General features: G+C 39.8%; 1 protein-coding gene and 1 pseudogene across 6 annotated transcripts in view; one reads left to right on the plus strand and one right to left on the minus strand.

Annotated features, from left to right (window-relative positions):
* Positions 1–24,734, minus strand: part of LOC306663249 (zinc finger protein 124-like) — a 368,872-nt gene that overhangs the window by 14,951 nt on the left and 329,187 nt on the right. The gene's annotated exons all lie outside the window — the stretch shown is intronic.
* On the plus strand, positions 5,365–6,307 carry LOC306663266 (olfactory receptor 2M3-like; annotated as a pseudogene). Its single transcript has one exon. The product of its transcript is annotated as an olfactory receptor 2M3-like (transcript).

Here is a 24,734-nt window from a genome sequence, read left to right on the forward strand (position 1 = left end):
GTTGTAGGAAAGAACGGAAGGAAGGAAACAAAGGAGAGGGGAGGAGGCTCAACCGTCACCCAGGTGTATTTGTTCTGGACAAACCTGTGGAGGGAGAGGCAGGGGAGACTGAGACTTGTATTCCACTTACAGCCTGCGGTACTGTTGGAGAGTTGGGGGGCCATTTTTGCAATTAGGCCATTGTTTTGGGTTGTCAGGGAAGGGTTCCTTTTTTTTTTTTTTTCTCGCCTCTGTTCTTGGAAGTGGTCACTGTTCTAAGTCAAACCAGGCGTTTTCAGAATCCAATCCCAGGTAGCAATTTCCTTTCTTTGCATGGTGATGGAGTATTGTCTGGGGTTTAGGTCAGGCTGAGTCAGAGTGACCATGAGGTGACCCTTGTTCCAAGATGAAAGGTGTTTCAAAATGGCATTGCCTGAATCAAGTGCTACCTAGTATTTAGCAATATTTTTTCTTTCTCTTTTCTTTCTGTGGGACAGTGGGAAAGGGTGGGTAGGATACAGTGGTTCTACAGTTTTCTATCTGGAAGAAGAGAGAGTTTTCCTTTATGTTTTTCTCTTTGCACTTCCTTCTGGAGGGAAGTGAGTGATTTTTCTGTTGCCAGGATGCAGCACAATGAGGACATTAATGGGTCCAGGACCCAACTCCCTATTGCTTTATTTTTGTTTCCCTCCAACTTCATTTTTTTTTTTTTTGGTTACTATTCTGTCTTTTGAGAATTTGTTGATTTCCACTATTGTAAACAACAGCCAAGCCAGGGATACCAGCTGTCTGCATAAGAAATAAGCCAGTGGTAGAAAAACAGAAGCAAAGGTATTCACACTCCCACAGTAACTGGGAGGCAGCCAGCCCACCTCAGCGGGTTAACGAAGGATGCACATAGATAACCAGGGTTGTCTTCCTATGCAGGTGAGGTCCCTCTCACTTGTGGGAAGAGGTCAGACCCCAAGTCCTTCTTCCTGTGGAAAGACCACTCCTCAGCGTAGAAGGGACTAGGAATACCTCAAGAAAATACTGCCTTTATTGCTATTTACAAAAGTAGATAGATGTAAATTTCTGCTTACAAAAGGACATCATTCCAGAGCCATTCCTGTGTCTGCCGAAGTCTACAATTTCTGCAAATAATCAAAACAAAATATCTAAAAATTATATTGAGGGTGGAATGTTTCTCCCTCACTGCTGTGCTTATAACTAAATGCCTTCTTCTTAGTCTCACATTACCCACTTAAACTAAAGCTGTGCTTACATGAGTTACACGTGGAGAAACCCGACTTGGCTGTGTTCAGAAACAAATGCCTTAGCAACTGTGAAACATCATGTGTTTTGCACTGGGCAACCCAGCCTGGAACCTGCCTGGATCCTGACTGACGGGATTCTGCCACCTTGCTGCTTCAGAAACAGGCAAATGGTGGTAAAATGAAAAAGTACCTTATGCAGTTTGACCAAGCAGTCCTGCAGAAGTTGTAACAGCTTCTAGAACCAGAGGTGATGTATGCATGCAGATTTAGGTAGGCTGTGCTAGCCAGGGAACTTGTCACAGTCCAGGTTCTCCAACAGTGGTAGGGACAGGTCTTCAGCCTCCATTATCAATATGGAGAAAGTTCAGAATTTAATCAAATTTGAAGCTTGTGATTCCAAAGAAGATCTGTTTCGACTTTAGTCCTTATGACAGGGTGCTAAATAAAATGTTACCTATGACTAATTACATATTTTAAGTATGACATGAAAAAGCCCATGAATCTGATGTCCTTTCTCTAATTCAAAGATGTAGTGCAAGTAGTTGAAAACTTAGTTTGAATACAGGGAGTGAGAGAACGCCACACAAATGTAACCATGTGAGAGGACACATCAGATAAAATACACATTGCTTCCAGAGGGGTTATAATTATAAAGGCCACAGGCCTCCTGTGGAACTGAGGCAGCAGAGGCCTCCATTCAAACTCTAATTCTTGCAATCATGCCAGAAATATTTCGTATGTGTCACTCACAGTTACAGGTATGATTCTATCAGAAGGAATGGGAAAGGGATAATGACATGCTATCCATGGAAAGAGTGGGCTCTTCCAGAGAAGGGAGCGGTGGTGCACCCTCCTGCCTTCCAGTTTTATTGAGGTCCCAGGGAAGTTTCCAGAGTCCTGACCAAGTCCACTTTCTGACTTTTGACTGACACTATGGGAACTACCTGGACCTCCTCCAGAGATGGTGTGGTGCTCACTGAGGACACTGCATCCCTGCATGTGCCTCACGTTCCTGCCCCTTTACATGGTGTCTTACCCTTTAAATAGCCCTCAGCAAGCTTCTTTGTGAGGGTCTTGGTGTTTGGTTGCCAGGGTGACTGGGTTGTGATAGCTCCTGTGATATGTGAGGGTCAGGCCACCTGGCAGGGCCTCGTGACACAGTGGTTTCTCTCAGAGGTGTGACTGTGACTGGGGAGGTTGGACACACCCAGCACTCTCCAACAGGTGCCTGCCTGTCAGATAAGGCTCCCTGTGGCCGTTGGTTCCTTCCGCTGTCCTTACGCTCTGCATTCATGGCTGAGTGGCTACCAAACTGGATGATGTGGTAGCTTCCTGCTCAGCGATCAACACACATGGGAAAACCTGAGGTTCTGCTAAATGTCACTTGTCTCGAGGTTTTACGCTGATTAGGTTTGAGAGGAAACCTGGAACATGGTGGTAGTATTGAACATGGATGGAGGACAGGGGAGGCATTCAGTAAATTTTACCTAGCAATCTATAAAAGAAGAGTAGACAAAGTCAAAGCTCATTAAAAATTCCACGTAATGTGCTACGGCCATCTACAGAATAGAGAGATTTTCTAGGTAAGCTTTATGAATTCAAGAAACATTTCTAAAAGAATTTAGAATAAATTAAAAATCCAGAATAAAGTATCTGCATTAGAATTTTTGAGTTGTTATGTTCATGGAACTGATGAATATTACAAAGATAAAAATCCTGAAATGATTCCATTGGTGAAAGAGAGATGCTTACAATTTGTTCACAGGGTAGTGGAGGAGTCATTCAAAATAGCAATTCAACAATATTACCCTTTGTAGATTTATGATTACACAAATGGTATGCCTTTACTCCATGTACAAACAGAGAAACGACATGTATCCCATTTGTTTACAATAAAAAAAATAGCAATTCAACTAATGTAATACAAAGAGAGTTATGTTTTAAACTTCACATCTGGGCTTCTGCTTATGGGAAATGCAAAAGGGAATTAATTTTAAAACAAAATTATGGGAACAAGTAAACAAGATTAGAGATGTCAACAAGAGTGAGTGAGAGAAAGGAGGTGAAGCAGGTGGATAAATAAAACAGCTTCCCCACAGTGGTGCTGTGGGTTGTGGTGATGCTCTACCCATAGAGTGGGAAATGGTTCCACGGTGGAGGAGAAAGTGCATGCTAAGTCTGTTTACAGGCAGTGGAGGTACTTGCCAGGGAGAGTGCCATCCAAGTGATGTCACCCTAACACAATTGCTTCTGTTGCAGACACCAGAATAAAGTAGGCCAATGCACAACAATGTGTGTTAAGTTGAAGTTTTGTTAACTTAGATGTTCAGTTTGAGGAAGTTTGAGCCACATGGAAGTTTTGCTTTTCAAAGTCTGGAACCAAAATACGAGGTCAACTTCCCTGATTTACTCTTGGAAAGAGGAAAAGCCCACATGAAGAGAGAAAGAAAGAAATGATGCTAAGGCCTTGACCTTGGAGTAACAGGCAGGAAAAAGGGGGAAAAAATGCATGTGAAAATGAGAAGCTAAAAAGATGCTTTTCACTGTCAGAACAAATCCTCTTTGTGTCTTGCTGTTACAGGACCAACAGGCGAGGGTGGTGAGAACACAAAGTTAAGAGAACACTCTGTAAATGGGTCCCACTGTGCTGACCCCACACACTTTCTTTGCCAAAAAGCTATTCACCCAGCCTTGCCTGGCCCAAGTGGACAGGATATGTCACATTTCTCAGCAAAATACTTGTCATCTGCATGAAAATGCAGGCAGGAAATAAGGTTGACAAGAGGAACCCAAGTTACTTTGAAGGGAGAGACATTTGTGACCCTTTCCACAGACCTGATCCTGGAAGATAAGGACAGTTCCTACTAACCATAAAACCTGTAAGAATACATGGATAAGAATCCAGTTAGAACCAGTCAGCCTGTGCAAGGTGACATACAGTTGTCATGGCAGCTGGGACTTAAAAATCTGATGTTACCTGCTGTCAGTCAAGTCAAGAGGAGGACTTGGGTGGGACTCTCTGGAAACTTCCTTGAAACCCCAATAAGCCTGGAGGGCAGGAGGGAACCCACTCTCCCTTGAGAGTGTTCCTTTTCCCTATAATAAACTCATGCCTGTTACTCTGAGCAACATGTCTGATCTTTCTGACAGGATCACAAGAATCAGGGTTTGAAAGGGATGTTTTAATGTTGCCTCACTTTCTCACTATAACATTGCTACAAGATATAAAAGGAATTAATTGAATAAACTGCAATATAAAATAGAAATAATCTCTTCTGTCCAATAATACTTACTTATGTAGAAATATTTACATGAAATAAACTATATTCCAAATGTTTTTAAATGAAATTAGTCTTTATAACACTTTATGACATATTATTCATATTTTCTAAAACAATGCTAAGAAGACTTATTAATTGTTTGAGAACACCCAGCGAAAACAATCTTACCAGGTATTTGAATCATGCCCTAGCACACTTTCTTGTACCCTCTTCCCCAGGTAAGTGGCCTATGCCACATGTCTCAGGACACACCTGCATGACAGATGGAATGAGGGTCGGAGATCATCAACAAGGCCCACAATTCTATGAAGTTCATAGAACCTCTTGGTAATGAAGCTCTTGCTGTTCATTTATCAACTTCATGACGTGTCTTTCACTGGAAAATCTTCTCTGTACATGTTGGTTAGAAATAATTTTATAAGACTATAGAGCAAAAGTGTGGCAAAAGTGTGATAATTCAATGGAAGAGTAATGGAAAATATCACCAACTTTTAAAAATATGTGATTCTTTGACTCTCGTGTAGTGGTTTAAAGGATAAACCACCTTGCATATTTGACTTAAATTGTTGACTCAAAATTGGATTTGAACCATCTTGAGTAGCCTCCTGTGTTCTTAATTCAAAACCTACAATGACTGTTTGGTTGCATTTAAAAATCACTTTCAAACTAAAATGAGGCTCATCCTCCATATTGTAAAAATGTTTTAAAAAAAAACTATTTCTCAATAACTAATTTTCTCATTCAGATGAGCTTAGTAGGTGTGCTGTTGTAAGACCAAAAGCCATGCTATTCCATGACACAATCTCCCCATTCCTTACATGCTGTGTCTCCACAGTGAGCAGCTCACCATGGACTGGGGGAACCAGACCTCAGCTCGTCTTCATCCTGCTGGGCATCTTCGATCACAGTCCCCACCCACACCTTCCTCTTCACTTCTGGTCCTGGGCAACTTCACGATGGACCTTCATGGACAATTCTGCCATGGTTCTCCTCATCTATCTGGATGCCCAGCTCCACACCCCCATGTACTTCCTGCTCAGCCACCTCTCCCTCATGGATCTCATGATCATCCTGCACCACTGTCCCGCAAGATGGCCTTCAACTACTTGTCTGGCAGGAACACCATCTCTCTGGCAGGCTGTGGGACCCAGATATTCTTCTATGTGTCCCTGATGGGAGCAGAGTGCTTCCTGCTCGCTGCGATGGCCTCCGACCGCTATGTGGCCATTTGCCACCCATTACGATACCCAGTTTCATGAGCCAGAAGGTCTGTGGCCTCATGGCGCTTCCTCCTGGGTCCTTGGCTCCTTTGATGGTATAAATCGTCATTGTGGTTGCTTGTCCTTTCCATACTGTGGTTCCCGGGAAATACCCCACTTTTTCTGTGATGTGCACCTGCCACTGCTCACCCTGGCCTGCACGAACACCTTGACATTTGAAAGGATGATGTTTATATGCTGTATCATTATGCTTCTGTTCCCTGTCGCCATCATCATTGCCTCCTATGCTCACGTGTTCGGGCTGTCATTCGAATGGGTGGTCTGGGGAGGGCGCCGCAAAGCTTTTGCCACCTGCTCCTCCCACCTCATGGTGGTAGGCATGTACTACGGAGCAGCCATGTTCATCTACATGCGACCCACTTCTGACCGGTCCCCCATACAGGACAAGATGGTGTCAGCCTTCTACACCATCCTCACCCCCATGCTCAACCCCCTCATCTACAGCCTGCGCAACAGGGAAGTGTCCAGGGCATTCATGAAGGTGCTTGGAAAGGGAAAATCTGAGGAGTGAGTTTGCTGTCATTTTCCCACATTCCTGGCGTAATGATTAAATTTATAAATTTCACTAATACGGCTTGGGTGGTAATACAAATTTTACGCTAAAAAATTTATACTCCATCACGTAAGATTTGAAATTGAAGAACATTGTACAGACATATTTGTTAATACTTCTCTTCTTCTTGTGGCAAAACTTGAGGTACATTTATAAGTGAATATTTGTAGCAAGAGGAAGTTCAGAACTACATATTTTATTTTCATAAAAACAATACATGAGAGATACTTGTCCATCATAATACCCATTGTTTGCATTGATTAAATCTACTATGTCTATTAACAAATACCATTTAAAAAATAGTATTTCTACATTTGCTAACCAAAACATTCTCATGAGTCCAATTTATACCTTCAGCTAATCAATGTGTCAAAAAGCAAACAAATTATTTATAGAATTATTACAAACTAATTAAAATTAACCAGATGGAGAAAACAGCCATATTTCATGATGACAAGGTACACTGAGATTATCTTCTAAATGGCCACTGTATTCCTTTGGAGTGCCAGTACATTAGTTTCCACTTGTTTTCCTTCTAATACTGACTCACTTATACACAGGGGAGACTGAATGTGAATATGCGAACTTCAAAATTGGGTAGACTTACTCTCCATAGATATTTCTATTCTTACTTAAGCCAAACACAGCAGTTGCCTGGCAATGTGGTCAGCTTTTTTGGGAGAAATCCAGATTTTCTGAAGTCCACAATTGACTGTAAATTGTTTGTGTTACAAAAGTATATGTGTATTTTCAAGATGTTAGTATAAAATTTAATGCAACTTTGGAGATCTTTTTATTTTTTAGGAAAAACCATTAACACTTTAGTATGAATTTTAACTTTTCTTTAAAACTCTGTTATAATGTCCCCACCATGTTTGTATACTTCTGTATAAAATTTGCCACCACCTGGACACTCTTAAAGAACAACCATTGTGTCCTATCACAGCTTATATGGCTCAGTGCCAATGTTAACCAGAACTTCAGTGCCGGGCTGTACAATGATGAGATCCCAACATTGGCTGGGATTTGCAATGTGATGCCAGATTCAGGGCAACTTTGTGTTTTTACCTGACTTCTGCACACTCACAGTACACTGCTCCCGTTTATAAGCACACATGTTCATTCATGCTGCTAAATGAAGAGTCTTATGAGGAGATATGGATTGCAAGGTTGATTTGTCGCTACATAGTCACATACAATGAAATACAATGCTAACTTATCTTGTATGTTTTGGAGACTGTGATAAAGTCAATGATGCAAGGAGGAAGGTGGTATGCAGAATCTAGATGTGATTTTCAGGAGAGAGACTGTCAAGAGATGGTGTATTTTATGGATAGAAAAGTCAACTAAGAGTCTGCATGCTGACACACACCAGGCATCCCTGGAACAAAGGAGGATATAAATTTTGAGGAAGGGTACTTGCCTAGCAGTTGTGAAGCCTAGTATTCTAGTACCCATTGAAAAAACAAACACAAAAAGGAAAGCCAGATTCTGCCATATCTCATATTGATAATGGTAAAGGGATCAGGAAACATGAACAAAGAAATAAACAGTAAGAGGAAAAGGAAGGGCAGGAGCAGGATCAATAGAAGAGGGGGTGGAGTTTCACGGTGGCCACAAAAGAATAAGTTAAGAATTAACACATCCAACTTCAGCCCACTTTTGCCTGAAGCCCTAGGAGAACAAAAGAAGGTGTTTAAAGCATGTACATGAACACAAAACTATGAATTTCAAGTATGATCTGAGGTCAGAAATTAAAATTTGAAATCATTCCCATTATTCTCATCTCAGCATCAGATTCAGTATATTCCTTCTGCTGCTCAGACCTACTTCTCTGTGTAACTTCTGAGGGAAAGGGGAGTTTATAAGAGGACCCCAGTCACCCAACTGTGCCTCATTTCAGGACGTAGGCCCAAGCATACCCCGCACAGACTCAATTACCTCACTGTGACTCCCCATCTGCCAACATGTTCAGAAGCCATGATGGCCATTTTTTATTATCCCAGAAGGGGAAGCCACCATCTTTAGGTGGGGCAACTCCCATTCTGAGATGCCTGCTGGAGACCAGAAGCTCATTGTTAGGTACCTATTTGCATCAAGCTCCTGAAGATAGGGAAGTTTGAATAGAATATGACTGCTACATTGTAGTTCTTTAATTTTATTTTTATTTCTTTATCTTTCACTCTTCTATTTCCCTTATTTACTTGTTTCCTCAGAGTCTCTCTCCATTTTCTCATGCTAACAATCAACTTCTTTTGATCCTGCTCCCTTCCCTGATCTAGTAACTCTGATACTCTCTTTGATCCCATTAACAACTACATCCTACAACACCCTGTCTCCATCCTCTCTCTCCACCATTAGAAATTATAGATCCAATTGCAAACCTACTGGTTATACTGTCAATGATAATCAAACTCATTCTCTCTGTTTATTACAACAATACTCTTAACATACTTCATAGGGGCTATATGGTTTAGTTGCCATATTGTTTGTATTGGGTGCTGCTAATATTGATCTCCCCTTAAAGGTCAGGTACTGGAGGCCTGCAAGGTCACAGTAAGATATGGGGGGAAAGTGCAATTCCTCACTCCACACTGCTAGAAGGGAAGATACAGGAGCAGCATAAAAAAAACAATAGGAAGAAACTAACCAAGTGCTATAATAATATAATCCAATGACAGAATGACAGAAGGAATATCAGAAAAAAGAAGTTCTGAATGTACATAACTAAACTATCCCCAAAGGAAAGAATGAGATAACGAGTGCAGATGCAGGCTATGAATCATCACTACAACAAAAAGTTAAAAGAGCAATGTAGGAAGCAAAACATCATTCAGTTAGACATAGAGATTCTGAAAACAAAAACAGAATTCTTGAAATGAAGGAAATAATAAACTAGTTTAAAACTCAATAGAAAGCATCAGCAACAGACTAGATCACTTGGAAGGCAGAACCTCAGACAATGAAGACAAAATAGTGGAATCTTGAAATGAAATTTATCTCACAGAGAAGATGGTAAGAAATCATGAACAGAAACTCCAAGAACTATGGAATAGCATGCAAAGACCAAATTAAACAATATTGGGATTGAGGACGGCACAGAGATACAAAACCAAAGGAATGATGAACAGTCTATCCAATGAAAGAAGAGAAGAAAATTGTTCCAAACCTGAAGAATGAAATGAAAAATCAAATACGAGAGGCTACAGGACACCAAAATATATAAAATTACAACAGAATCACATCAAGGCCAATTATAATGAAAAATCTCATGTAAAAAATAAAGATAGGATTTTAAAGGTTGTGAGAAAAAGTAGCAGATTACATACAGGGGAAATCAAAAACCCATATCAGCAAAATTCTCAGTTTGGACCCTAAAGCTAGGAGGTCCTTTAGAACAATTATACTAAGCTCTGAAAGAAAACGTGATGCAAGCAATAATCTTAAACCAAGCAAAACTAAACTTCAGGATTGATGACAAATAAAAACCTGCCATGATAAACAAAAGTTAAAGAATGTAAAATAGAAAGCTTGCATGGCAGAACATTCTCCGTAAAATATTCCATGAGGACAATAGAAAAACAATGCAATAGTGAGCAATGAATGGAAATACATTAAAGGAAAAGTCAATCAAAGGAGAAACTTAGTCAAGTTAAAAACCAAAAATAAGCCAAAATGACTGGGAATACAAATCATATCTCAATAATAACCCTGAATGTTAATGGCCTAAACTGATCATCAAAGGCATAGACTGGCAGATTGGATTTTTTAAAAAGACCCCAACAACATTCTGGCCTTCAAGAGACACATATCATAGGAAATGACATCTACTGACTGAAGGTGAAAGAATGGGGAAAAACATATCACTCACACCAACTCAGTAAAACAGCAGGGGTTTCCATCCTCATATCAGATAAAGTGGACTTCAAGCCAAAGTTAGTCAGAAGGGATAAAGAAGGACATTCCATACTGCTTAAGGGAATAATACACCAACAGTCATAACAAGAATAAATATTTATGCCCCAAACAATGGAGCATTCTACATATATCAAACAAACCCTTCTCAATTTCAAGAATTAAATAGGACCACAGCACAATAACATTGGGTGACTTTAACACACCTCTCTCACCAGTAGACAGATGTTCTAAACAAAAACTGAACAAAGACATTATATGATTAAATAATACACTCAATGATTTAGACTTAATGGACATATTAGAATATTTTATGCATCAACAAGTGAATACACTTTCTTCTGAGCAGTAAATGAATCCTTTTCTAAAATAGACCATATGTTATGCCACAAAGCAACTCTCAGCAAATACAAATAAACAGAAATTCTACTCTACATTCTATCAGATCATAATGAAATGAAACTAGAAATCAATGATAAAATAAAAAATAGAAGCTACTCTACCACCTGAATATTAAATAGCATGCTATTAAGTGATGAAACAATAAAAGAAGAAGTCAGAAAATAAAAGTTACTTAGAGTTAAAGAGAATACCTATACAACATATCAAAACCTCTGGTGACACTATGAAGGCAGTGCTAAGAGGAAAGTTCATAGCATTGAGCTGATACATAAAAGAATAAAAAAAAAAAGTAAATGACCTAACATTACATCTTCAAAGCCCAAGAAAAAGAACAGATCAACAACAAAAGCAGCAGAAAGCATGAAATAATTAAAATCAGAGTGGAAATCAATGAAATTGAAATAAACAATTGACAAAATTGACTAAAGTTGGTTCTTTGAAAAAAATAAATTATATTGATAATCCCTTAGCCACACTAACAAAGAGAAAAAGAGAAACCCAAATTATTAAAATTTGTGATGAAAAAGGAAATAACACAACTGATGCTTCAGAAATATAGAAGATAATTAGAAACTTTTATACTCTAATAAAAATTTATACTCTAATAAAATACAAAAACTTGAGACATCAATAGATTTCTGGAGACATATTATCTACCCAAACTGAAGCAGGAGGACATATGCAATTTAAACAGATTAATTTCAATCATTGAAATAAAAAATGTCAACATCAGATCTGCTACTCTTCCTCTTCCCCACACCATTTTACAATCCAGGATTGTCAGTCTGTGAAATCCTAGCCAGCTATTTGTCCACTCATCAGCTTGTGAACATTCTCAGCAGTCATTGGTCCAGATTGTCAGCCTGTGAATATTCTCTTACTCATTGGTCTGTTTTTAGCCTGTGAACTACTTAAGAATAGCTTCCCTGCCATTATCTCTCTCTTTCCTCCTTGCTTTCATGCTCTCTCATCCTGGCTTTCACTCTCTTGCGTGCATGCACACACACACCACTCTCTCTCTCTTTTCCTCTCAATTTCCTCTCATTTTCTCTCTCTCTCCCCGAAGGGAGACAGACTGCCTGTTTGCTTAATAAAGCTCTCACGTGAGTTTTCACATCTGAACTGGTTTCTGGGTTCTTTCATTGGTGCCGTGACTTGGATGGGTTCTTCTACTGACACTTAGGCGAGTTGAATCTGTCTCCTCAGACTCCCCTCCCCCACTCCAGATGCTAGTCTCACCTTCCATTTGCCAGGACACTCTCCTCCACATCCATCACCTTCTTCAGATTGGTAAGTTTTATCCTAGATCAGTTAAACACTCCTCTGCTGATCTGAGATATGACCGTTGATCATCCCACACCCTCGAGGCATTTGAGGAGTGGGGACTCCCCCAGCCATGATTTTTACAGTCACAGCTGCCCCATTAGTTGACCTTATCTGTTGGGTGGGTCCCCAATCTTGTGGAGATTCTCTCTGAGGATTGAGGCTTGTCTCCCACTCACTCTCAAAAATCCTGACATCAGATCCTCAACTCTCTTGGCTTTTGCACAGCATACACTGATGTTTGGATGATGACCCCATCACTGTGCAGCCTTCTCCTCTCCAGCCAACTAGTCTGTGACCTCGGGATGCCTTGGAATCTGGCTCGGCTGTATCAGTCTCCATGATGAGATTGGGTCCTCCATTCCTGCAGATTCATCCCTGGGGTGTCTACTAGACAATCTTAAACCCCTTTACCTGACCACCAACTAAACCACCAAAATTTATCCTTTAATCAATCCAAATGGCCATGTAATGGCACAAAGCTTCTGTAAGTGAGCGGGAAGATGGAAAGGGATTCCTTATCTTCAAGTTTTTTCTTTCTTGCACTTCTTTGCTCTTCCTACAAACTCAAAAGCCTCCTTTTGGCTTCATCTCCCCCTCTTAAACCCTCCTCCTTCAACTTTGATTCAGCTAACAAACCACCCCCATACTGGTCCACTGTGGCAGAGACCCCTCTGATCCCTGCTCCTCCATCTCCTTTGCCCTGTTTGTTGTGTTTCTGACTCTGTTTTCCTGCCCAGCCCACCCAGTCCTCCTGCCATGAGGTCTCATGCACATATTCTAACCCCCCATGGAAGGTTGCTGGTGTGGAGGAAGTAACATTAACCAGCCCAACAGCCAGTGGCATGTCACAGAAAGGAGTATGATACAGCAGCCCCATTCCTCAAAAGTAGTGTTAGATAATGTTTCATAATTTCCACATCCAAAGGTGATGTGATTTCCAACCAGGAAAATGGGTTTAAAAGTCCTGGCAATTTCCCCTGCCTAGCCTTGCTGAAGCCTGCATCGGAAGGTACACTGAAGCAGGTTCAGCGAGGGATCAACCTAAGAGTGAAAAAAAAAAAATAGTGTCCATTTTAAACTTTTCCTGGCCTACAACACAGAATTGACTCACTTTCTCTCTCTCTTTCTCTCCCTCCCCTCCCACCCTCTCTCTTTGCCTTTCTATATCTCACTCTCTCATGCTATAATTAATGACCATTTTCACTTTTTCTTCTAGAACTCTTGTTTTGCTTTTCTTAAATGCTGTATTTTTTGAGCTACAATTCTGATCTAAATTCAGAAATTTTGTAAAAGAGTTGTTTTTCAAAATGTGAACAAAAGAGGTCAACAGATAGAAAAAAGAAAATAAAAGTTTCTGGGTATGGAAAAGAAAATGTTTTTGGGTAAGAAATACATGACGGTTAAAGTAAGTGCTAAGAAAGTCTTGTGTAAGAAAAGGGCAAATTTCAACAAGTTTGCATGTAACTAAGTTGGTTATATGTAAGTGAGACAATCAGTTAAAGCTATTTAAGGTTTTTCCCTAAGGTCAAACATTAATGGGCTGATAGAAAAAAAAAAGTTTAATCTATATGTTAAAATGACAAGGGTTTCTTTAAAAACACTAATCTACTCTTAACCTTGTATCTGTTGTTTTATTATTTAGAGCAATTAGTCTTAAAAATTGGGGTTTATACAATTATGGTTAAAAAACAACCATTAGAGTATTATACTATATTACAGAGTCTAATTTTTTTCTTTAAAAACTACATTTGGTTAATATAAAAGTATCAAGGTAATTGTGGAATGATCATTCTTTGTATATTAAATGTGTTCATACTTTCCAGGTATACAAGCCTTTAAAGCAGAAAATTTATCAAATTTCTATTCTCCAACTAACCTTGTCTGTAATGGTAATTTTAAACTTATAAAAATAGCAAATTTTATTGGGGACTTATGTACGTCATTTGAGGTTCTATAACAGGACCTGTTATCAATAAGGTATATATAAAATTTGTTACTTTTTACAATGAGATAAAAATTTTAAATGTAAATGTATTTCTAAAAGTTAGTGAGAACTGGGTTTGTTTAAAGGTCAATATCACGAAACATAAAATAAGTGCAAAAAAACATTTTTGGCACTTTGTCACACAAATGAAAGTTAAAAGTCTCTTAGTCTTTCTTTGATTCATGTTTTAGGTATAATGTTAAATTGTGTTAACTAATGTTCATACAGACTCAGGGAATAATATACGTCTTAAAATTTTAAGAAAGAGGTAAAGATCAGCACCAAAATTAGAACACTTTATCTAAGAATTGTAAAGAGCCACACCTTACCTGAGATGAGACTCTGCCTTCCACCCCACTGCATGTCAGAATTTCTCCAACATAAGTCAGATTTCAGCTTATTTAACTTATATTCAAAATATTTTTTTTTTGTTGTAAAAGTACTTTGATCTCAAACAGGGAATATCATGTATAGTTCAGCCAAAATTCAAGATAGCTATTACACAAACTAAATGCTTTATTGTTGGTAAGTCCATTTTGTATTTTCCTTGTCAACTCTATAACTGTTGCTTGATTAATTTTTTTTCAGAATTACTGACTACTTCAAGAGCAAACACCATAAATTAACTTGAAATAGTAGGCTATCACTGATAGGACAGAAAATATAGACCCCAATTAGATAAAAGGGGGTAAATAACATAATGCCATAGACATTGAAATTAAAGCCCAGTACTCTTACTTTATGACCAGTGAGATTAACTTGCTGGATGTTTAAGATCAAACTTAGAGATTGAGATTAAATAGAATGGTCAAAAAAAAGTAGTATTTGGTTCTTGCCCTCAGAGTCAGCCTGAATCCAGGGAATGAAAGAGCTTCTCTAAAGAGTTTTTTGCAACTCTGGATCACATGACCTCCTGATCAGGGAGATTAATGAGACAACTAGAGGATGAAAAGTCAATCAGTGCACTTGCTGCAAAGAAGAGGGTCATTGAAAGAGGGAGACACTCCTGATGCTTCCAAAGGAAGCCACCTCATCAAGGAAACTTTAGCTAGCAAATAACACTAAAGAAGTTAAGAAGCTGCTCTTAAGTTCTTCACAGGTAACCACTGTGAAAATTCAGCTGACCCCTTAACAACAGATAGGAACAATGTCAATTTGACCAGCTTGGTCTTGAACACCTACAAGACAGCTGAAACTAAAGCATAGCCATTCCTGAGCATTTAAAAGAAGAAACAATATTTAAATGTAACTTAAGATGTACACTTATGTTAGCCCCAATAATAAGTAAAACTGGAGGCTACTAAAGAGATTTTTAGGCAGGAGTGACTGATAAGCATCAAGAGAAACTGTCAGATTGAGAAATTTTTGGTCATTTTAAGATCTATAAAACTTCCTAAACAGGACCACCCTGCTAAATTGCCTACAGAAGTTCCTACAAGATCAGATACACAAGTTCCGGAGCTGGAGGACACACACAAGTTCACCAACCGATCAACCAATGAACCACTTCTTCTTCAAGACTACCAACCCCTGACACCCAAAGCCAAGACCTGTGATTCACAATTGACACCTCTGGCTCCAAAAACTCTGCTCCCACTAAAGTCCTCCCTAATCACTTTTTCTTTTTTTTTTAACAGGAATGAGACTCGTTACCCTCTAACTGGCAGAAAGAAGCTACAGAAGAAAGATCATCATCCCACCACCAGTATCTATGAAAAAAAAAGGAAGAAATGTTGGCATCAGATCTGTTACTATTCTCCCTCCCTTACACCATTTCACAACCCAGGTTGTCATTCTGTGAACATCCCAGTCAGTTATTGGTCCACTTATCAGGCTGTGAACATTCTTGGCAGTCATTGGTCCACTCATCACCTGAGAATATCCTTGGCAACATTGGTCCAGATTGTTAGCCTGTGAACATTCTCATCAGTCATTGGTCTGTTATTACCCTGCAACTACTAAAGAATAGTTCCCCTGCCATTTTCTCTCTCTCTCTCCTCCTCGCTTTCATACTCTCTACTCCTAGCTTTCACTCTCTCACATGCATGTGCACACACTCTCTCTCTCTCTCTCTCTCTCTCTCTCTCTCTCTCTCTCTCTCTCTCTCTCTCTCTCTCTCTCTCTCTCTCCCTGAAGGAAGACAGTCTGCATGTCTGCCTGAATAAAATCTCTTACATGAGTTTTTGCATCTGAAATGGTTTCTGGGTGCTTTCAGAAGATGCCACCAAAAGACAATAAATTTTAAAAATCCAAGAAACAGAGAGATTCTCAGCCAAGTTCTACAAGATCTTCAAAGAATTAACACAAATATTTCTCAAAGTATTCCATGAACTAGTAAAGGAGGGAACCCTTCCAAACTCATTCTATGAGGCTAGTATCACCCTTATACCAAAACAAGACAAAGACACACCAAGAAAAGAAAACTTCAGATCAATATCTGTAAGGAACATAGATGCAAAAATTCTCAATAAAATTTTGGCAAATCACATAAAAAACACAGTAAACAGATAGTGCACCACAATGAAGTAGGGTTCATCCCGGGGAGTTAGGGTTGGTTCAGTCTTTGGAAATCAATAAACATAATACATCACATCAATAGGCAAAAATTATATGATCATCTAAATAGACATAGAAAAGCATTTGTCAAAATAATACTGCTACATGTTCAAAATATTAGAAAAAAAGGGGATAGTAGGAACATACCTCAACACTGTAAAAGACTTCTATGCTAAGTCCAAGGCCAACATCATTCTAAAATGAGAAAAATTGAAAGCATTCCCTCCAAAAACTGGAACAAATCAGGAATTTTCTCCTTTCACCACTTCTATTCAATCTTGTCCTTGAAATTCTAGTAAGAGCAATCAGACACACAAAATAAATTAAAGGAATAAAAACAGGAGAAAAGGAACTCAAACTATCACTATTTATCAATAACATTATTCTATAATTAGAATATTCAAAAAATTCATCAGTAAACATCTAGCACTCATAAAGAAATTCAGCAAAGCAGCATGATATAAAATCAGTACCTATAAATCAAATAGATTTATATACAGAAGCAATGAATCCACTGCAAGAATAATTAGGAAAACTGCCTCATTAATAATAGCTCCCAAAAAAATAATTTGGAGTCAATCTAACAAAAGAGGTTAAACACCTGTACAATCAAAATACTAAGAGAGAAATTGGAGAAGACCTTAAAAAATGGAAAGTTCTTCCATGTTCTTGGATAGGCAGAATTAATATTGTCAAAATAGTCATAGTACCAAAAAAACTATATAGATTTAATGCAGTTCCAATTTAAATCCCAATGATGTTCCCCATAGAAATAGAAAAATCAGATTTTGAGACAACAGCCAGGCCCCATAGGATTCCTTACCGGACTAACTGAGCCCCGTCTCTAGGATCCCTCAGACCAACTGATCACTCCCTGCCTCCAGGGCTCTCACATTGACTGACTGCTCCCTGCTGCCAGGACCCCCAGACTAACTAACTGCATCCTATCACTGGGACCCCAGACCGAGTGATTGCACCCAGCCTCCAGGATCCTGCAACAACACCAAACACACCCAACCTCCAGGACCCCTGCCTGACCGACAGCACCCTGCCTCCAGGATCTCCAGCTGACCACGTCCACACCCCAAGCTGCAGCTCCCCATTTGGCAACATATTTGGAAGAAAGAGCGGCCATCTTGGATAATCCTGGAAGCCTTAGCTCCTATCTTTAGGTGGGGCAAATGCCATAATGAGAGGCCTGCTGGAGACTTGAAGCTCATTGTCAAATACCTCTCATGCATCAGACTACTGAAGACTGGGAGGTTTGAATACTATATGACTGCTATAGTGTAGATTTTCTTTCTTCTCCTTATTGAACATTTTAAGTTTTTATTTCTTTACTTTTCTTGCTCTCTTTTCCTTTTGTTTACCTGTTCCCTCAGAGTCTCTTTCTCCCTTTTTGCATGCTAACATCCAATTTCTTTTGATTACACTCTCACCCTTTCTATTATCTAGAACTTCTATATATTTTTTCTTATTCCGTTAACAGCTACATCCTACATTGTAGAGGACACACCCTAATGGTGGCTGCACCCTCATGACAACCTCCTCCTCATATGTGGCACTGCCTGATCCACCAACAGTTTACCCGGACTTCCTTGTATTGCTGCTCTCCCCTGGAAACTGAAAAATGTGTTCTTGCCCAGCAACCAGTTATGTGTAACTCCCTGATTAGCCTGCTTATCTCCACCCCGCTACTGTCAGGGATTGGTTAGCAACAGTTCTGTGAATGTGATCAGTTCATGCTTGCCATATCATCCTATGAGGCTCTCTCCCTCATGAATTCCCTGTGCCTTGCTGACCTTTAAGCTGATTGATTCCCACCTAGCCCTCACCCTACATAAAAGCTATGTAACTTCCTCAATATACAAGTTACTGCTGTGCTTCATGCACTGACAGACCTCCCAGCCCTGGTGGATTTCCATTGCCATGGGCACTCATCATCCTGCTCGGCCCCGTATTCTACTTTGGGTGGGCCCTGAGGAGATACATCGGACTAGTTGCTTGACAGGGAGCAACAACTGGTGCCCCATGTGAGGATCACGAAGTCACTGATAGGTCAATTGGACTGTGGGTGAGTGTACTCCCATAAGATACGGGACAGTCCAGTTCCAAGTCTGACCCCTCCTTTGACTCCTTAGGATTCTCCTTAGAAGTAGAGGATTGGAACTCTCAGATAGCCAGGCGTTTCAGACCTGGAAGGCCCTCATTAAGGCAGCCCCTTGGCTGCCTGAAGCAAACTTGATACTGGAAAACATGGGACAGAATTGAACAACTTCTTTGTAAGGTGCAAATTAATAAGGGAGATATCCCCCCTCTTGGGGCCTTCCCCACTATCGCAGCCCTTAAAAGCTGTTTTCCGCCACATTCTATTCACAACCCAGATAAAGATAGGGGCCTCCCCAATGGTGCCGACTCTCCAAAGGACAATTCTGAGGTCCTCCCATGCAAGGGTCAAGAAAAACTATCACAAGAGATAGAAACAGGCCCCCCTCTTGATCCATTTGACGCAGCCCCATGGCCACCTAGGGAGGAAACACCTGTGTCCTTGAAGCGGTCCTCCCCTGAGTCCACTCTCTTTTCTAACCCTTTCCAGGCTTCTTCAGCCCCTCCTCCACCCTATCCAGATATAAAACTTATCTTGAGCACAGGGTCCCTCCTTGCCCCTGACTCTGAAACATGTCACCTCTTTCCGGTGAATGCTAACCCAGGAGGTAACAGGCCTGCTATCTGGTACCCATGAGAGGCCCAAGATTTAAAAGAACTAAAGAAAGCCATTGCTGAGGATGGCCCAAATTCCTCCTGGGCAGAAACTATCCTTTAAGTTCTTGCCCACCAAAATTGCACCACACAGCACTGGAGAAACCTGACTAAGGCTGTTCTTCCAGGTCCAATGTATATTAAGTGGTGCACCTTTTTCAATGACGAGTGTCATACTCAGGCAGAGAGAAAGCAAGCTGCTAATCCACCTATCCCCATCACTTTTGGAATGCTCTCAGGGTCTAATAATCTATTCTCTACCGGCCTACTGCAGGAGGCCATACCAGCTCCTTATCAGGAACAGGTACACACTTTAGGCTTGGCGGCGTGGAAGAAACTTGAGGAGGGCCCCTCAGAGCCCCTAATCTCGGGTATTACACAAAAGGCCTCAGAGGATTTAACCACATTTATAGACAGAGTGGAAAAAAGCTTACAGAGAAAGTTCCCTCCAGGCCCACTGAGAGATCAATTTGTAAAAATGTTAGTAGTGGGAAATAATGTTTCATGATTTTCTGCTTTCAAACCTAACCTAATTTCTCAACCAGAAAAAAAGGGGGGGGGGTTAAAAGGATCTAGGCAATTCCCCCTGCTTGATCTTTCTGAAGCCTGCATTGGAATGTAAACTGCAACAGTCTTAGTGGGGGAGCGACCTGAAACTTAAACTCCTGGGCTGCTACACAGAACTAACTCATTTTCTAGGATTCTTATTTTGTTTTGTTTTTCTTTAACACTATATTTTTGAGCACATGATTTTTTTTTGATCAGTTCTATTTTTTTATCCAACTCTAGAGTTATTTTTGAACATCTGCTACATTGCAATGGAGATTAACATATGAAGTAACAAGGCCTTTGATTTTGTGTTATTTGTATGTCGTGCTGTCTGATTTCATGTTTTGTCTGTATCAAAACTGAGTGCTCCTAAAATTAAAACTTAAAAATGGATCCAAATATTTTTAATTCACATGATTTAAAAAGGTTCAATTTAAATTGGGTAAACCGATAGAAGTAAAATGTCTTTAAAATTAACTTACAAGTCTCTAGGTGGTCAAACTAATGAAATATTGATGTTAAACAATGTCTAATATCAATTGTTTATAGGACTCCTCTTCAACAGGAAAGAGATGGCAAATACTGTTAAGGACACTTGTCTAATATCTTGACTAAAAATAAGGTTACTAAGAGTTATGTCCTAACAGGTACAATTCTATATTCAAAGGGTTCTTAAGGTTTCAACTGTGTTTCAATTAGAGTACCATAAATAACAAAATATTTAATATTATTAAAATGGAGTAATTTATTTAAATTCAGAAATTTTATAAGAGTTGTTTCAGAATATGAACAAAAAGGGGTCAGCACATAGGAAAGAGAAAATAAAAGGCTCTAAAATGGAACTATATTTAGTGAAGAACAAAATCTTTCTGGATAAGAAAGTGTTTATATAATGAAATACATGAGGGTCTAAGTAAGTGCTAAAAAAAATCTGTAAGTAAAGGGCAAATGTCAACAAGTTTGCAGGTAACTAAGTTGGTTACAAGTATGAGAGACAAACAGTTAAAGCTGTTTAATTTTTTTTCTTAAAGTCAAATACTACTGTACTGAAATAAACTGAAGTATAATTTATATGTTAAATTGACAAGGATTTCTTACAGACACTAATTTACTCTTAACATTATATCTGTTAAGTTTCATTCTTTAGGAAAATTAGTCTTGAAAATTGAGGTTTATACAATTATGGTTAAAAAACTGTTAGAGTATTGTACTATGTTAGAGTCTAAATTTTTCTTTAAAAACTAAATTGGGTAATATAAAATACTCAAGGTAATTGTGAAATGGTACTCTTTGTATATTAAATGTGTTCATATTTTCCAGGTATACAAGTTTTAAAGCAGGGAATTTATCAAGCTTCTATTCTCCAAACTAAACTTGTCTGTAATGGTAACTATAAAGAGTAAATTTTATTGGAAATTTATTTCAATCATTTAATATTCTATTATAGGACCTGTTATCAATAGGGTATATATAAAATTTGTTACTTTTTCCATCAAGATTGTTTTTACCTGAGGCTAATCCTTCCTTTCTCATGGTGTTCTCAGATGGGGGAAAAAGAGGAGCAGCAATAGTTATTTTTCCACCTTCTATGCAGGATGATGAAACCCCCAGGACATTAGTCCATGACATCCAAGGTTCAGCATAATTCAAAGAGCTCTATGCCATCATTCTAGCCTTAAGCGAGATATAAGAGCCTTTCAACCTGTTCACTGATAGCCTCTATGCTGCCAATCTGCTCCTTAACCTCCCCTGTCATACGTTAAACTTGATGATAATCCCATCACCCCTTTAATGCTCCAGGCAAGAAACCTATTAAAGATGAGGACTAAACCTATATTCCTGCAACACCTCTGGGGACACCAACACCTCCCAGGTGTTTCATTTCGGGGCAATACAATTGCTGACTCCTTAACATCTTCCCTGCAAACCTATTCTTTTCAAGAGGAGGCTACCTCCTTTCATGAGCTTACTCATGTTAATTGGTGGGGCTTACACCACAGGTATCCCCAGGTCCCTGTTAAGGAGCTAAAATGAATTGCCCAGATCTGTAAATCTTGTTCACCTTTTCTACAAGTACCTCCTTTAAAAGGAGCTGGAGTCAATCCCCGTGGGTTAACACCTAACCATCTGTGGCAAACAAATATCACCCATTATGCTCCTTTTGGAAAGCTCAAATACGTCTTTTTAACCATTGATACTTTCTCACATGCCTTCTGGGCCATGGCCCATGCTGGAGAAGAGACAAAACATGCTATCAATCATTTACTACAATGTTTTGCAGTCCTCAACCTACCCAAACAACTCAAAAGTGACAATGGCCCTTGCTTCACCAGTAAATCATTCTCCACATTTGTAGAATGCTGGAGCATCCAGCATAATACAGGCATACCCTACAATCCCACTGGTCACAATTGTTGAACGGCAAAACAGAGCCCTAAAGATCCAGCTATTAAAACAGAAAGGGGGAGTAACATCCCCCCATGATCAATTAAGCATGGCACTATGCACTCTAAATATTTTAAATTTTTCCAAAAATGATCATCTCTCCCCTTTCCAAAAGCATTGGGCAACCACAGTAAAATATCACAACATCAAAGTCCAATAGAAAGACCCTCTCACAGGGGCCTGGAGAGGTCCTGACCCTCTCATAACTGTTGGAAGGGGATTCGGATGTGTATTTCCTATTGATGAGGACAAGCCCATTTGGGTGTCTGCAAAGAACATTAAACATCACCCCCTTCCAGATGATGCCCTCCCTTCACAAAATGATAACACTGACCCAAGGAGCTTCGCCTCTTGAGGTATGGTATTCTCTTGTCTTTGACAGGTATGTAAAAACCTTGGTGGACTCTTTGCCTCATCATCACCAGACTGCTCATCATCTCTCTGTTGGTGTTCATTAGTTCCATCATCATCCAAGCTTTCTTGGAGCACCTGGAGCTATACTGTAAGTATCAAAACCATACTAAACCCTAAATCCCTCTGCTTACCATTAGACCTTTAGTAATCCTTTGCTTCCTAACTGTAAGTTCTATACTAGTTCAAGGAAACCCCCACCTCCCATGGAACAAAACCTGGATGGTCATCAATGCGGAAACCGGGAAAATAGCCAATGTCACCTCCTAAAATTTAGCCCCTCTAGGAACTTGGTTCCCTGACCTCTTTATGGACTTGTGTGACCTTGTGGGGAATACATGGGACCCTTCAGATCAGGAACCCTTCCCAGGTTATGGGTGTTTAACTCCCGGGGTCACAGCAATACCAGGAAGCCTAGGTTTTTACATCTGCCATGCTCACTCGAGAAACAGAAAGCAAATTGCCAAGTGCAGAGGTCCTGAAAGTGCCTACTGTAAAGCATGGGGTTGTGAATCTACTGGGTGGATCACATGGACTGACCCGCATCACTGGAGACCTAATCTTGGTGGAAAGGGTTAAAAACGTGCAAGAAGTGGGATGAGGTTATTGCCAACAGCAAAAAAAAAGGGTAAACTGTGGGTCATGTTATGACAAAAACCAATCGGAATATTCTGCCTTCCCATTAGCTACCCCAGGGAGAAGCTGCAACCCATTAGTCATAAAGTTCACCCCTACAGGAAAAAAGGCAACCTGGAAGGCTGGGAAAACCTGGGGACTAAGGCTTTACCACAGCGGGTACAATCCTGGACTAATCTTCAAAATCAAGTTAGTCCAGAGACCCCTGAGCAAAACAGCAATTGGGCCAAAACCAGGTTCTTAACTGGAGCAAACAAGCCATTCAGCAAACTAGTATCCCAAAACCAAGCCTAACACATTTCTCAACCACATCTCCTAGCACCAAAACCTTGCTATTAAAGTCTACCACTCTCCCAACGGGGATGCTCAAAGACCCCCTGTTAGCTCTTCTTAAACAATCCTACTTAGTCCTAAACAGCTCTAATCCCAATATAACTAAATCCTGTTGGCTGTGTTATGAAACAGTCCCACTATATTATGAAGGCACAGCAACTCTAGGAAACTATACCTCTTCCCACAACTCTAACGAATGTTGCTGGCAATCAAAAGGTTCCCTAATCTTACAACAAGTCACTGGACAAGGGCTCTGTATAGGCCATATCCCTGCATCTCATCATCTTTATGCAAGCAAACTGTGACACTAAGCAACTCAAGTCAGTATCTAATCCCCCAACAGGACACTCGGTTGGCCTGTTCTACAGGACTCACACCATGTGCCCATACAGAAGTAATCCATAACTCCCAAGGCTTTTGTGTGTTTGTTAGGTTAGTTCCCAGGCTATTATATCATTCAGATGAGGACTTCTATCTACAACTAAGAGGGAGCCCCCCTAGGAATAAGAGGGAACCTCTTATGGCCACAACCCTAAGTATGATTCTGGGTATGGGACTCATAGGAGCTGGAACAGGAACAGCTTCCTTAATAACTCAGAACCAACATTACTCTGATTTAAGAGCAGCTATTGATCTAGATATTAAGAAGCTAGAAAACTCCACTTCCCACCTTCAAGAATCCCTCAATTCCTTAGCTGAAGCAGTAATGGAAAACAGGAGGGGATTAGATTTGATTTTCCTACAGCAAGGAGGATTATGTGTAGCCCTAGGTGAAGAATGTTGCTTTTATGTTGACCATTCAGGGGGTAATTAAAGAACCTATGACTAAAGTTAGAGAAGGACTAGCCAAACAGAAGAAGGAGCAGGAAGCACAGCAAGGCTGGTTTGAATCATGGTTTAATTTCTCCCCTTGGTTGACACCTTGATTTCTAACTTAGTGGGGCCTCTTATCTTTTTATTCTTACTCCTAACCTTCAGCACCTGCATTCTAAATGAAAAAACAAGGAAAGAAAATGATCTAAACATCTAGATTCTATATTAATAGAATCCAGTAACAGTATTGTAGAA

Source organism: Sciurus vulgaris (assembly GCF_902686455.1).
Source record: "Sciurus vulgaris genome assembly, chromosome: 6".
NCBI classification, from domain to species: domain Eukaryota; kingdom Metazoa; phylum Chordata; class Mammalia; order Rodentia; family Sciuridae; genus Sciurus; species Sciurus vulgaris.